This window comes from Homarus americanus, unplaced genomic scaffold (assembly GCF_018991925.1).
Source record: "Homarus americanus isolate GMGI-L3 unplaced genomic scaffold, GMGI_Hamer_2.0 scaffold7626, whole genome shotgun sequence".
NCBI lineage: Eukaryota > Metazoa > Arthropoda > Malacostraca > Decapoda > Nephropidae > Homarus > Homarus americanus.
The window spans coordinates 16,385,351-16,400,477 of NW_024718273.1; positions in this window are offsets into that span (position 1 = coordinate 16,385,351).

Sequence of the window (15,127 nt, forward strand, 5' to 3'; positions counted from 1 at the left end):
GAAGGAGGTGGAGGACCAGCAGGAGAGAGGTGGAGGGCCAGGAAGGAGTGGAGGACCAGCAGGAGGTGGAGGACCAGCAGGAAGAAGGTGGAGGACCAGCAGGAAGGAGTGGAGGACCAGCAGGAGGGGTGGAGGCCCAGGGAGAGGGGTGGAGGACCAGCAGGAGGGAGGTGGAGCAGGAGAGGTGGAGGACAGCAGGAGGGAGGTGGAGGACCAGCAGGAGGGAGGTGGGGACCAGCAGGAGGGAGGGAGGACCAGCAGGAGGGGAGGTGGAGGACCAGCAGGAGGGAGGTGGAGGACCAGCAGGAGGGAGGGTGGAGGACCAGCAGGAGGGAGTGGAGGACCAGCAGGAGGGAGGTGGAGGACCAGCAGGGAGGAGGTGAGGACCAGCAGGGGAGGTGGGAGGAGAGGGGTGGAGGCAGGGGGAGGTGGGGGACCAGCAGGAGGGAGGGTGGGGGACCAGCAGGGAGGTGGAGGAGAGGATGGAGGACCAGCAGGAGGGAGGTGGGGACCAGCAGGAGGGAGGTGGGAGGACCAGCAGGAGGGAGGTGGGGACCAGCAGGAGGGGAGGTGGAGGACCAGCAGGAGGAGGTACCAGCAGGAGGGAGGGTGGGGGGGACCAGCAGGGAGTGGGAGGTGGGGACCAGCAGGAGGGGAGGTGGAGGACCAGCAGGAGGGAGGTGGAGGACCAGCAGGAGGGAGGTGGAGGACCAGCAGGAGGGAGGTGGAGGACCAGTGGAGGAAGGGGTGGGAGGACCAGCAGGAGGGGAGGTGGAGGACCAGCAGGAGGGAGGTGGAGGACCAGCAGGAGAGGTGGAGACCAGCAGGAGGGAGGTGGGGGACCAGCAGGAGGGAGGTGGGGGACCAGCAGGGAGGGAGGTGGAGGACCAGCAGGAGGAGGTGGAGGGACCAGGGAGGAGGGAGGTGGAGACCAGGAGGGAGGTGGAGGGACCAGCAGGAGGAGGTGGAGGACCAGCAGGAGGGAGGTGGGAGGACCAGCAGGAGAGAGGGGAGGACCAGGGAGGGGAGGTGGAGGACCAGCAGGAGGAGGTGGAGACCAGCAGAGGGGGTGGAGGACCAGCAGGAGGGGAGGTGGAGGACCAGCAGGAGGGAGGTGGAGGACCAGCAGGAGGTGAGGACCAGCAGAGGTGGTGGGGACCAGCAGGAGGGGAGGTGGAGGACCAGGAGGGGGACAGAGGAGGGAGGGGACCAGCAGGAGTGGGGTGGGGGACCAGCAGGGGGGAGGTGGAGGACCAGCAGGGAGGGGGTGGGGACCACAGGAGGGAGGTGGAGGACCAGCGGGAAGGAGGTGGAGGACCAGCAGGAGGGAGGTGTGGAGGACCAGCAGGAGGGAGGTGGAGGACCAGCAGGAGGGAGGGGGGACCAGCAGGAGGGAGGTGGGGACGGCAGGAGGAGGTGGGGACCAGCAGGAGGAGGTGGAGGACCAGCAGGAGGTGGAGACCAGCAGGAGGGAGGTGGAGGACCAGCAGGAGAGGGGAGGGCCAGCAGGAGGGAGGTGGAGGACCAGCAGGAGGGGAGGTGGAGGACCAGCAGGAGGGAGGTGGGGGACCAGCAGGAGAGAGGTGGAGGACCACAGGAGGGAGGTGGGGACCAGCAGGAGAGAGGTGGAGGACCAGCAGGAGGGAGGGAGGAGGGGGGACCAGCAGGGGAGGTGGGGGACAGCAGGGGAGGGGAGCAGGGGGAGGTGGACAGCAGGAGGAGGTGGGGGACCAGCAGAGGGGAGGTGGGGACCAGCAGGAGGGAGGTGGAGGACCAGCAGGGGGAGGTGGAGGACCAGCAGGAGGGAGGGGGGAGAATGCAGGAGGGAGGTGGGGGACCAGGAGGAGGTGGAGGACCAGCAGGAGGGGAGGGGGGACCAGCAGGAGGGAGGTGGAGGACCAGCAGGGAGGGAGGTGGGGACCAGCAGGAGGGAGGTGGAGGACCAGCAGGAGGGAGGTGGGGACCAGCAGGAGGGGAGGACAGCAGGAGGGAGGTGGAGGACCAGCAGGAGGGAGGTGGAGGACCAGCAGGAGGGAGGTGGGGACCAGAGGAGTGGAGGGCCAGCAGGAGGGAGGTGGGGACCAGCAGGAGGGAGGGTGGAGGACCAGAGGGAGGAGGACCAGCAGGAGGAGGTGGGGGACCAGCAGGAGGGAGGTGGGGGACCAGCAGGAGGGAGGGGTGGGGGACCAGCAGGAGGGAGGAGGACCAGCAGGAGGGAGGTGGAGGACCAGCAGGAGAGGGTGGAGGACCAGCAGGAGGGAGGTGGGGACCGCAGGAGGGAGGTGGGGACCAGCAGGAGGGAGGTGGAGGACCAGCAGGAGGGAGGTGGGGGACCAGCAGGGAGGGGGTGGAGGACCAGAGGGAGGGGTGGGGGGGACCAGCAGGGAGGAGGTGGAGGACCAGCAGGAGGGAGGTGGAGGACCAGCAGGAGGGAGGTGGGGACCAGCAGGAGGGATGGGGACCACAGGAGGGAGGTGGAGGACCAGCAGGAGGTGGAGACCAGCAGGAGGGAGGTGGGGAGGACCAGCAGGAGGAGGTGGAGGACCAGCAGGAGGGAGAGGTGGGGACCAGCAGGAGGGAGGTGGGGGACCAGCAGGAGGGAGGAGGTGGGGACCGCAGGAGAGGGGGGACCAGCAGGAGGGGAGGTGGAGACCAGCAGGAGGGAGGTGGAGGACCAGCAGGAGGGAGGTAGGAGACCAGCAGGAGGGAGGTGGAGACCAGCAGGAGGGAGGTGGAGGACCAGCAGGAGGGAGGTGGAGGACCAGCAGGAGGAGGTGGGGGACCAGCAGGAGGAGGTGGAGGACCAGCAGGGAGGAGGTGGGGACCAGCAGGAGGGAGGTGGGGGACCAGCAGGAGGGAGGTGGAGACCAGCAGGAGGGAGGTGGGGACCAGCAGGAGGGGAGGTGGGGGGACCAGCAGGAGGGAGGTGGGGACCAGCAGGAGGGAGGTGGAGACCAGCAGGAGGGAGGTGGAGGACCAGCAGGGAGGGAGGTGGGGAGGACCAGCAGGAGGGAGGTGGAGGACCAGCAGGAGGGAGGGAGGACCAGCGGAGGGAGGTGGAGGACCAGCAGGAGAGAGGGGTGGAGGACCAGCAGGAGGGAGGTGGGGACCAGCAGGAGGGAGGTGGGGGACCAGCAGGAGGGAGGTGGGAGGACCAGCAGGAGGAGGTGGGGACCAGCAGGAGGGAGGGAGGGACCAGCAGGAGAGGTGGAGGACCAGCAGGAGGAGGTGGAGGACCAGCAGGAGGAGCAGCAGGAGGGGGGAGGACCAGCAGGAGGAGGTGGGGAGGGAGGGGGGGGGGACCAGCAGGGGAGGGAGCAGGAGAGGGGAGGACAGCAGGAGGGAGGTGGAGGACCAGCAGGAGGGGTGGAGGCAGCAGGAGGAGGCAGGAGAGGGAGGACCAGCAGGAGAGGAGGTGGGAGGACCAGCAGGAGGAGGTGGAGGACCAGCAGGAGGGGAGGTGGAGGACCAGCAGGAGAGGTGAGGACCAGCAGGAGGGAGGTGGAGGGGGGGGGCAGGAGGGGAGGACCAGCAGAGGGGGTGGAGGACAGCAGAGGGAGGGGGAGGACCAGCAGGAGGAGGTGGAGGACCAGCAGGAGGGAGGGGTGGAGGAGGGGACCAGCAGGAGGGAGGGGGACCAGCAGGAGGGGGGTGGAGGACCAAGGAGGGGGGAGGAAGCAGGAGGGGTGGGGGGGGGGGGGGGGAGGGGTGGGGGAGGAGGGAGGGGGGGACCAGCGGAGGGAGGTGGAGACCAGCAGGGGGGGGGAGCAGGGAGGAGGAGGGAGGGGGACCAGCAGGAGGGAGGTGGGGACCAGCAGGAGGGTGGGGTGGGACCAGCAGGAGGGAGGTGGGGACGCAGGAGGGAGGTGGAGAGGAGGGGTGGAGACCAGCAGGAGGGAGGTGGGGCAGGAGGGAGGGAGCAGGAGGGGGTGGAGGACCAGCAGAGGTGGGGACCAGCAGGAGGGAGGGGGACAGCAGGAGGGGGTGGAGGACCAGCAGAGGGAGGTGGGGGACCAGAGGAGAGGGGGGACCAGCAGGGGGAGGGGGGGGGGGGACCAGCAGGAGGGAGGTAGGAGGGAGGGGGACAGCAGGAGGAGGTGGGGACCAGCAGGAGGGAGGTGGAGGACCAGCAGGAGGGGTGGGGACCAGCAGGAGGGTGGGGGGGGGGGGGGGGGGGGTGGGGACCAGCAGGAGGGGGGGGGGACAGGAGGGCAGAGGAGGAGGTGGGGACCAGCAGGAGGGGGGTGGGGGACCAGCAGGAGGGGGGGGAGGTGAGGGAGGGGGACCAGCAGGAGGGTGGAGGACCAGCAGGAGGGAGGTGGAGGACCAGCAGGAGGGGTGGGGACCAGCAGGAGGGAGGTGGGGACCAGGAGGGAGGTGGGAGGACCAGGAGGAGGCCAGCAGGAGGGAGGTGGGGGACCAGCAGGAGGGGGGGGGGACACAGAGGGGGGGACCAGCAGGAGGAGGTGGAGGAGGGAGGACCAGCAGGAGGGAGGTGGGGGGACCAGCAGGAGGAGGTGGGGACCAGCAGGAGGGGGAGGTGGGGGACCAGCAGGAGGGAGGTGGGGACCAGCAGGAGGGAGGTGGGGGACCAGCAGGAGGGAGGAGGACCAGCAGGAGGTGGTGGGGACCAGCAGGAGGGAGGTGTGGGGGACCAGCAGGAGGGAGGTGGAGGACCAGCAGGAGGTGGGTGGGGGACCAGCAGGAGGAGGTGGGGGACCAGCAGGAGGGAGGTGGGAGGACCAGCAGGAGGTGGGTGGGGGGGGTGGGGACCAGCAGGAGGGAGGTGGGGACCAGCAGGGGGAGAGGGGAGCAGGAGGGGAGGGGGACCAGCAGGAGAGGGGTGGGGGACCAGCAGGAGGGAGGTGGGGGGACCAGCAGGAGGGAGGTGGGGACCAGCAGGAGGGAGGTGGGGACCAAGGAGGGAGGTGGAGACCAGAAGGAGGAGGTGGGGACCAGCAGGAGGTGGGGTGGGGGACCAGCAGGAGGGAGGTGGGGGACCAGCAGGAGGGAGGTGGAGGACCAGCAGGAGGTAGGTGGGGGACAGCAGGCCACCCACATCGGTACACACCAAACTGATCTACAAGTCATAGTTGTAATTTTTTGTGCATGTGACCTGGTACTTGGCAACTCTCTCTGTTTTCTCTTAATTTCATTCTCTTCTTCTTTTCTCTCAATCTCTTTTCTTTTCCTTCCCTCATCCGTGTTCTCTTAAAGTAGAGCCACCTGGTAGATCTGATACCTCCCCAGACGTTAGGGGGCGGTCAGCGGCAACCTGATCTCCTTTACAATTATTACACTCCAGGTTGTCGGGTCTGCCTCGTGCTTACCGTTATAGGCACAGCGTGAATAAACGTCCGCATTCCTGCAGTTCTTCGTGCTGTGACCAAACTCCTGGCACTTTAAATGAGCACAGTGGGAAGGGACTGAAGGGGAGTGCTGTAACCTCCATAACCCCAGGCGGCTTACAGCTGATGAAAATCCTGACATCAACAACCTCTTGGTCCTTCATGAACTCTATAACATCCTCTTCACTCAAGAATTCAGGGCTGGTGACAAGCTCTTTGCCGTTGTTGAGGAAGTTAGGTACATAGGCGGTTATTTCATAGGAACTGGAGGGCCATGGCGTCTTTGACTTGACGAGCGATCCTCATCTTTTACCTGTATTTCACCGTTCCTAAGATGTCGGGTATTAGCTACGTCACCAAAGACATACTTAATGCGTTTATTGACGAGAAATCTATTACTTCCGTCACAGGAGAGTCAGTCCTCCTATATGGTATGATGCGGCTTTTCTCAGGCTTTACTTGGTAGTGTTGTGTCGGTCACTGGCTGGACAAGACGTAGTACTTTTCCTCATCTCTGCGGGAGGAAGTACTGCCATTTTTAGGTCGGGGGAAGATGGGGATTTATACCTCCATGGGGCTAGACTTGGAGTGGTCAGACCCCCAGCAATATATAACACCCTAAGGAGTCTTCGTTAATCAAAAGCATCACCGAAAAAGGCCGGCATGACCCTTTCCGGGGCTGTTAACTCAGGCGGACTTTGCTCGTGTTTGCAACAGTTGGGCAGGGAAGGGGATCACCTCTATCAGGTCTAGCTCCGTTACCTCATCCAACAGGGCCCCTTTGTGCCACTGCCCGCAGGGTCGTAGTATGGAAAGGGGAACTTACAGGAGAATACATCCATTCGAAAATGAATATGGATGTAAAAAATGTGTGTGTGTGTGTGTGTGTGTGTGTGTAAAATTGGGATTATTTCCTCTGAATTCTGTGATAGATATGGTTTTCTATCGCCTTTTTTTTAATAATTTACAAAATGTGCATAATTTTATACACATTCTCCCTTACTGATATTAATTCAAAAACTCCATCGAGGTCCTCAGGTGAAGAACACGGTCCCAATATGCAGCAGGAACAAGTAACTCAATGTTCTGGTGTCTCCGGTGGTTTCAATAATCCTGGAACCTAACTCATTCAGGAGTTCCAGAGCCTCGGTGCCCCAGACTCCCGGAGACAAAGCAATATTGAGGTTTAAGAGTTCGTGTACAGTACTATCCCTCCTTCCGGCTCCTGCTGCACTGAGGTGAAGGTAAATGTGCGTCGAGGTGGAAGGAGTCCCACACAGCTGTTTACCATCCTTGTGTGATTCCGTCTGCACTCTTATTACCGGAACTATATACCTGCAGCCTCTTCCTGATGACGTCGTTGGGTTTATCACATACGGGGGCGTCTGGTGTTGGTTTGTTAGGTTAGGTTAGGTTAGTGACGTAACACGAGAGGCTATTCTAACACGGTGAGTCTGACCCTGAGTCTGGGATGTGTAAGAGAGAGAGAGAGAGAGAGAGAGAGATTTCCTTGTGGGTCAGCCAACTTTTATCCCGCTGTAAGATGAGATAGATTCGTTTTCATATCCTGGGGTCCAGATGTCTCTCGTTTACACTTTATTTCCTCAATATTCCTTTTCATCCATTGTTTATCTTTTGCTCTGGTCGTCTCTTCTGCGCATGCGTGTGTCTGACGTCATTTGTTTACATTAACTTAGATCAGTGCTAGGTCATCTTAGGTCAACGTTACGTCATCATGGGTCAAAATATATTATCTTAGGTCAAAGCTATCATCTTTGACCACAGCTTAGCCATCTTAGACCACGACTTAGCCATCTTAGACCACGGCTTAGCCATCTTAGACCACGACTTAGCCATCTTAGACCACGGCTTAGCCATCTTAGACCACGGCTTAGCCAGCTTAGACCACAGCTTAGCCATCTTAGATCACGGCTTAGTCATCTTAGGTGCCAGCTTAGCCATCTTAGACTTTGGTTTAGTCATCTAGACCACAGCTAACCATCTTAGACCACAGCTTAGCCATCTTAGACCACGGCTTAGCCATCTTAGACCACAGCTTAGCCATCTTACACCACGGCTTAGCCATCTTAGACCACAGCTTAGTTATCTTACACCACAGCTAGCCATCTTAGACCAAGGCTTAGTCACCTTAGGTTAAAGCTTCGTCGTAGAAGGATAAAATTAGGTCAAGGTGAAGAGGGTTCCACTACCAAGGACTCAAGACATATCTGATGACTTCACATTCGAACCCTCGTACCTCAAGTGGTGCGGTAACATGACGCCCAGCCAGCCACCGTGATACCTGTCCTCTCTCTCTCTCTCTCTCTCTCGTGAATTGTGGGAAAAATATCTCAAACTAGCATTATCTCTTTTAAAAAATTATAAATTGAGAGACAATAGTAAAAAATATGATAAAAAAAATCCCTTACGTACAAAATTCTGATGTAGCTAAAAAAAATAACTTAAAATATTAAACAGTTAAAACTCCCAAAATTTCGTCACTGGAAAGAGAGAGAGAGAGAAGAGAGAGAGGAGAGAGAGAGAGAGAGAGAGAGAGAGAGAGAGAGAGAGAGAGAGAGAGAGAGAGAGAGAGAGAGAGATATCTGGACATTGATAATAATCGGTTTTATTTATTTTAGTCAATTAATTATTTTATTATTCTTTAGACAGTGGCTGAGTAGAAACAACACTTAAATATTATCTTAAGGGTTGTTGGTTCGATCCCGGGGCAATCCTAGTCAACCCAGCTGCAAATAGGTACCTAAATTTACAGTTGAGGCAGAGATGAAAGTCAATTACAGTGCCGATTAATGAGAAATAGATTAGAAATACTATAATTAGGAGATAGATGGGAGATGTTTAGCGATATTACGACTATTTCTCTCACGTTAATGGGAAATAAGTTGGAAATAGTTGTATTTTAGAGACAGCGTTGAGAAAGATAGTTTAGGGGAGTGTAATCTGGGTGTCTCTCAGTGAGGTAAATCAGCCCTTAGAGAGAGATGAAGGAGCTGTTAATGAGAAACACGGTGAGAGGGTGAATGAGAGGGAGTGAAAGTGAGGAGGTCGGGTGAGAGGGATAAAGGGTGAAGGGGTGAGAGGGAGAGATATATTGAGAGAGAATAAGTGAGAGATGAAATAAATGAGGTGGGGGGGGGGGGAGAGGAGAGAGAGAGAGAGATATGAAATACCCTATTCTCACACACTTTCACTTTCCACCTCTCTCTCTCTCTCTCATGTGTAATCAATCACTTGCTAAGAAAATATTGTTTAGGAAATTTTGCCAACTTTTGTCATCTTCTTCTTCTTCTCCTCCTCCTCCCTCCTCCTCCTTCCCTCTTCTCCTCCTCGCCCCTTCGCCTCTTAACATAGCTACGTACAGTTAAAATCTGGTTAGAAAAAGAAAAAGAAAAGAAGAAGAAAGAAGAAATTAAAATACAGAAGAATGTTTTGAATGATATATCTCTCTCTCTCTCTCTCCTTTATCTATTGTTTCTCTCTATTTCCTTTACCTTTTTCTCTTGTTCTCTCTCACTTTTCTCATCTCTCTCTTTCTCTTCTCATTCTCTCCACTCTGCATCTTTAATACACCACTCCACCTCAGGTCTGGCCACACCATCATCAGGCCTTTTGAGAGTTAATCAGATTCTCTCTTTAAATACCAAGAGAATTAAAGTTAGATAAACTTTCATTTTCAATTCAATTTCCATTAATTTTGGAGAGTATTTAGAAAGTACAATAAAACCCTGAAACTAAGTCTATTAGAAAGTACAATAAAACCCCAAAACTAAGTCTATTAGAAGGTATTATAAACCCCTGAAACTAAGTCTATTAGAAAGTACAATAAAACCCTGAAACTAAGTCTATTAGAAAGTACAATAAAAACCCTGAAACTAAGTCTATTAGAAGGTATTAAACCCCTGAAACTAAGTCTATTAGAAAGTATTATAAACCCCGAAACTAAGTAAAGATCGAAACGTCATTAGAAAGTATTATAAACCCCTGAAACTAAGTCTATTCAAAGTATTATAAACCCCTGAAACTAAGTCTATTAGAAAGTATTATAAACCCCTGAAACTAAGTCTATTAGAAAGTATTATAAACCCCTGAAACTAAGTCTATTAGAAAGTATTATAAACCCCTGAAACTAAGTCTATTAGAAAGTATTATAAACCCCTGAAACTAAGTCTATTAGAAAGTACATAATATCTCTGAAACCAAATCTATTAGAAAATGAATAAAAACTCAGAAAAAGTAGTAATTTTACAAAGTATATGAGAGGAGAAAGGTAAGTGTGTGGGTCTTGAGTAAAAGTATTAGATAATATTTTGACAAGAGAAGTGGACAGGTTAAGTGGATACCTGAACCTTGATTAACTCTGAAAGGTTAGGTGAGAGAGAGAGGAGAGGAGGAGAGAGAGAGAGAGAGAGAGAGAGAGAGAGAGAACAAAAACAACTCTCACTTTCATATCTTGGTCGGCGCTGATTTAGGCAAGGGATGGGCAAGACTAGAAAGAATGGGCAAGAAGAAGTTAAGCTGGGAGGCAAGGATGGGCAAGACAAGGTTGGCAAGGATGGGGGCAAGGGTGGGGGCAAGAATGGGCAAGATACAAGGATGGGGGCAAGGGTGGGCAAGTAAGGGCAAGACAAGGAGCAAGGATGGGGGCAAGGGTGGGGGGCAAGGATGGGCAAGACAAGGAGCAAGGATGGAGGAAAGGGTGGGCAAGAATTGGTAAAACAAGGCAAGGATATGGAGAAAGGTGGGCAAGCGTGAGCAAGCATAGGCAAGACAAGGAGCAAGGATGGGGGCAAGGATGGGCAAGCAAGGGCAAGACAAGGGGTGGACAGGTTGGAAGTCATTTACATGTTGATGAGACTAGAGGCAATGTTCCTTGTCTCTCTCTCTCTCCTGGACCACTGCTTGTACCCTGAGAGACTGTCTTCTATCTCTATATCTCCACACTCTCTTCTGCCTGTGCCTCTCTCTCTCTCTCTCTCTCTCTCTCTCTCTCTCTCTCTCTCTCTCTCTCTCTGCCTGTGCCTCTCTTTGTCTCTCTCTCTTTAACTCTATCTTTCACTTCATCTCTCTTTCTCTCTCTATGTCTCTCTCTCTCTCTATCTCTATATCACTCTATGTCTCTCTTTATCGCTCTATCTCCCCCCTCTTGTTATTTCTGTCATTATTGTTCTCTTTATCTCTCTCTTTCTGTCTTAATCTGTCTCTCTTGTTATCTCTTTATCTCTATGTGTCTCTACCATCTCTCTCTATCTATCTATCTATCTATTTATCTATCTAAATTAGTGTGTCTTTGGTGTAGCCGTTGTCAGGGGCTTGGTGTGTGGTGTTGTCAGTCAAGTCCCTCAGCAGTTGTTGTCAGGAGGTGTTGGTAATTCACCCAGCAAGTGTGTCAGTTCCCTGCCAACACAAACTCCTCTGTCCGACTGACTAATACAAACACACAACACACACACACACACACACACACACACACACCTGCATCTCTATCTCTCTCTCTCTCTCTCTCTGGATACCTTCCAGTACCACCTCCTCCAAGTACGACTACTTCTAAGTAACGACCTACACCAAGTACGACCTCCTCCAAATACGACCTCTTCTAAGTACGACCACCTCCAAGTAAGACCTCTTCCAAGTACGACCTCTTCCAAGTAACAACCTCTTCCAAGTAACGACCTCTTCCGAGTAACGACCTCTTCCAAGTAACGACCTCTTCCAAGTACGACCTCTTCCAATTAGCAACCACCTCCTCCAAGTTCGACCACCTCCAAATACGATCTCCTTCAACACGACGACCTCCAAGTATGACCATACCCAAGTGAGGTAAAGACAGAGAGCAGGAGAGAGACAGAGATTGAATGATACACAAACAGAGACAGACAGACAGACAGACAGACAGACAGACAGACAGACAGATCTTAAAACACCCACATGTTTTCCCGCCTCTTCATTATAACGTCAGAAGCTGAGTAACCGATTATGACGTCAGAAGCTGAGTTACCGATTATGACGTCAGAAGTTGAGTTACCGATTATGACGTCAGAAGCTGAGTTACCGATCTACGTCACGCAGACTAATTCAGATGGTTCCTCCTCAACCCAATCAACCTAACCTAACCTAACCTGACCTGACCTGACCTAACCTACAATCACCACTTCATCATTCATTTATTTGTGTGTCAGTTTGAAGTGCGTTAGCTTAAAGTGTGTTGGTTTGATGTGCGTTAGCTTAAAGTGTGCTGGATTAAAGTGGCTTAGCTTAAAGTGCGTCGGCTCAAAGTTTAACGGCTTAAAATGTGTTGGTTTAAAGTGTGTTAACCTAGAGTGTATTGGCTTAAAGTGTGTTAACCTTGAGTGTATTGGCTTAAAGTGCATTCGTTTAAAGTGCGTTAACCTAGAGTGTGTGGACAATCATCTTCAGCATAACTACAAACGCCTTAAAATTACCCCTTTGGTAATTTATCTCATTTCTCATACCAGGTCAAGCGCCGCGATATTGGTCAAGTTAATCCCTCAAGTAAATCCCTCAAGTAAACCCCTCAAGTAAATCCCTCAAGTTAATCCCTCAAGTAAATCCCTCAAGTAAATCCCTCAAGTAAATCCCTCAAGTAAATCCCTCAAGTAAATCCCTCAAGTTAATCCCTCAAGTTAATCCCTCAAGTTAATCCCTCAAGTAAATCCCTCAAGTAAATCCCTCAAGTTAATCCCTCAAGTTAATCCCTCAAGTTAATCCCTCAAGTTAATCCCTCAAGTAAATCCCTCAAGTAAATCCCTCAAGTAAATACCTCAAGTAAATCCCTCAAATAAATCCCTCAAGTAAATCCCTCAAGTAAATCCCTCAAGTTAATCCCTCAAGTTAATCCCTCAAGTAAATCCCTCAAATAAATCCCTCAATTAAACCCCTCAAGTTAATCCCTCAAGTAATCCCTCAAGTTAATCCTTCAAGTTATCCCTCAAGTTATTAATTAAGTTATTCCCCCAAGTAATTGCTCGAGTTATCCCTTCAGTGAGCTTGAGAACTTCCCCCTCCCTGCATTTTACTGCTGGTCCAAGTATTAAAATTCAGACCTCAGCAGCGCTCAAGTCAAAATGGTCCTTAATAAGCAGTTTGGGTTCATCTGAAGATTAGCCCCCTAGTTTATTTTACCTGAGGATTAGCCCCTAGTTTATTTTACCTGAGGATTAGCCCCTAGTTTATTTTACCTGAGGATTAGCCCCTAGTTTATTTTACCTGAGGATTAGACACCCCTAGTTTATTTCACTCAATATATCTATTTATCTATCTATCTATCTATCTATCTATCTATCTGTCTATCTCCAGTTAAAAAAAAAATTAACTTCCGTAACTCTGAGAATCCACCTTCAAATCGTAAGTTAAAGTAACCAGACAGTTAAGGTGGCGAAGCAAATTAACATAAGTGCGTTTAAGAATTGATAACCTCATTGTCGTAAGATAAGGGAATCAGTTAAGATCAATTCTCAGCAAATTAGTACATACAATTAACTTAACATCTCAAGATAATTGTAGATGTAGCCCTTGTTATTACCATTAAAAGCTACATAACCTACAGGAACATATTGAACACCATTGTAAACCATTAGAGTGGTGGTGGGTGGTATATTTACATTTAGACAGTCCCTGGAGCCAATACCCAGCGCCATTACATGATTCCTTTATGTCCAATCACTGTTATTAGCGTCAGGAATGGAATCGGAATCATTGTTTGTGTGTCGCTAATTCGAGAGAGAGAGAGAGAGAGAGAGAGGGGGGGGAGAGAGAGAGAGACCCTTCTCGGGCACATTTGGTCGTCGCCTTGAAAGAAACATTAAGAGATTAGTTCTTGATTAGAGAAGTCTGAATGTCTGCCTCACTCACTTTCTTCCTCTCACACACACACACACACACACACACACACACACACACACATTGACACACACACACACACCTGGCCACTACAAAGTCAAGATCTACTAGCGCTCGTCTTGGTAACAGACTAAGACAGACTGTTGTGGACTGATACCCCTGAACTCCTTCTGCACTCCCTACAGGAATATCAACAAAACCCACGAAAAGTAACTATCTATTTTGGTTCAGGAAAAAGAAGAGAAATCAGTGTTTATAACTAGTGAAATCAACGCTGAACACTAACAGCTGAGAGTCGTCCACCAGGAAGGTTCACAAGATACTCAGAGGTAAGTGCCCATGGGACCACACCACACCACACCACACCACACCACACCACACACACACACACACACACACACACGCACACACACACACACACACACACACACACACACATGGAGCACACCTGCATTGCCCCAAGCTACTGTCCTGGCCACGTGGACGCACACCTGCCCAACCGCATCCAGCCCATACGAGCACGAATTGATTGCTACAAGAACAGCCCAGTCCCAACTATTGTAAAAATTATCAACACCTAATTATTATATAACATATTTGTATCACTTATGTTACCTGTATATTATTTGTAAATCAAGAGACCCATTCCCCAATTATGTAATTGTATATTTTCAGCCTTCTAGCTGCCATGCTCTTTCAATAAACCGTTAATTATTATTATTATTATTATTATTATTATTATTATTATATAAACGCCATGACATAAACACATAAGTACCCTGTAAAGTATTTTGACCTCTGACCTCTTTCTCGACCTTAAACATGATCTCGATTTATAATTAAATGTGACCTCGTCCTTGCCTTTAAGACCTCATCCTTGACCTTATGTATGGCCTCATCCTTGACCTTAAATGACCTTGTCCTTGACCTCGTCTTTGACTTTAAGTGTGACCTCATCCTTGGTTCAACTCAGGTAACAGACAGCTGAGTGGTGGTCATTTAATTTTTGATTCAGGAATTTAATTTGTTTAACATAAAGCAGCGTTCATTCATGTTGAGAGAGAGAGAGAGAGAGAGAGAGAGAGAGAGAGAGAGAGAGAGAGAGAGAGAGAGAGAGACTTTATCCACTTATACCATTTTATTTATTAAATGATTTGAGGTGACAGAGAAAGCAATAGCTGGTGATTAATTAAACCTAACAAGTTAATTAAAGGAACTTGTTATCTCTTAATGGATGAAAAACTTACCAACTACGATAAGTTCTCAAGTTACGAAAACCTTGAACCACCAAGTCAATAAAATCCAGAACTCAGGGAAGATTTCCAGTCGCGTAAAATTTACCTAACCTAACCACCTTAACCTAACCTATCCTAACCTAACCTATCCCACCTTAACTTAATCTAACCTTTCCAACTTAACCTAACCTATCCCACCTTAACCTAATCTAACCTTTCCCAACTTAACCTAACCTCTCCTAACCTAACCTATCCCACCTTAACCTAATCTAACCTTTCCCAACTTAACTTAACCTAACCTAACCTTTTTCAACTTAACCCAACCCAACCCAACCTAACCTAACAACAAATAATCTAACCTAATTCAACGCCAGACATAAGCCATAAGTCTAATATCAACGCCAGACATAAGCCATAAGTCTAATATCAACGCCAGACATAATCCACAACGCCAGACATAAGCCCTGACATGAACACAATCACATGTCTATGAAATAAATGCTAAGTATTTTCACTCCTACAAGAAAAGTGAAGACCAGCAACACGCAGGGGAAATCAGAGAGGCTTTCCGATACAGTTTCTAGACGGTACCACAGTTTCTAGACGGTACCACAGTTTCTAGACGGTACCACAGCTTCTAGACGGTACCACAGTTTCTAGATGGTA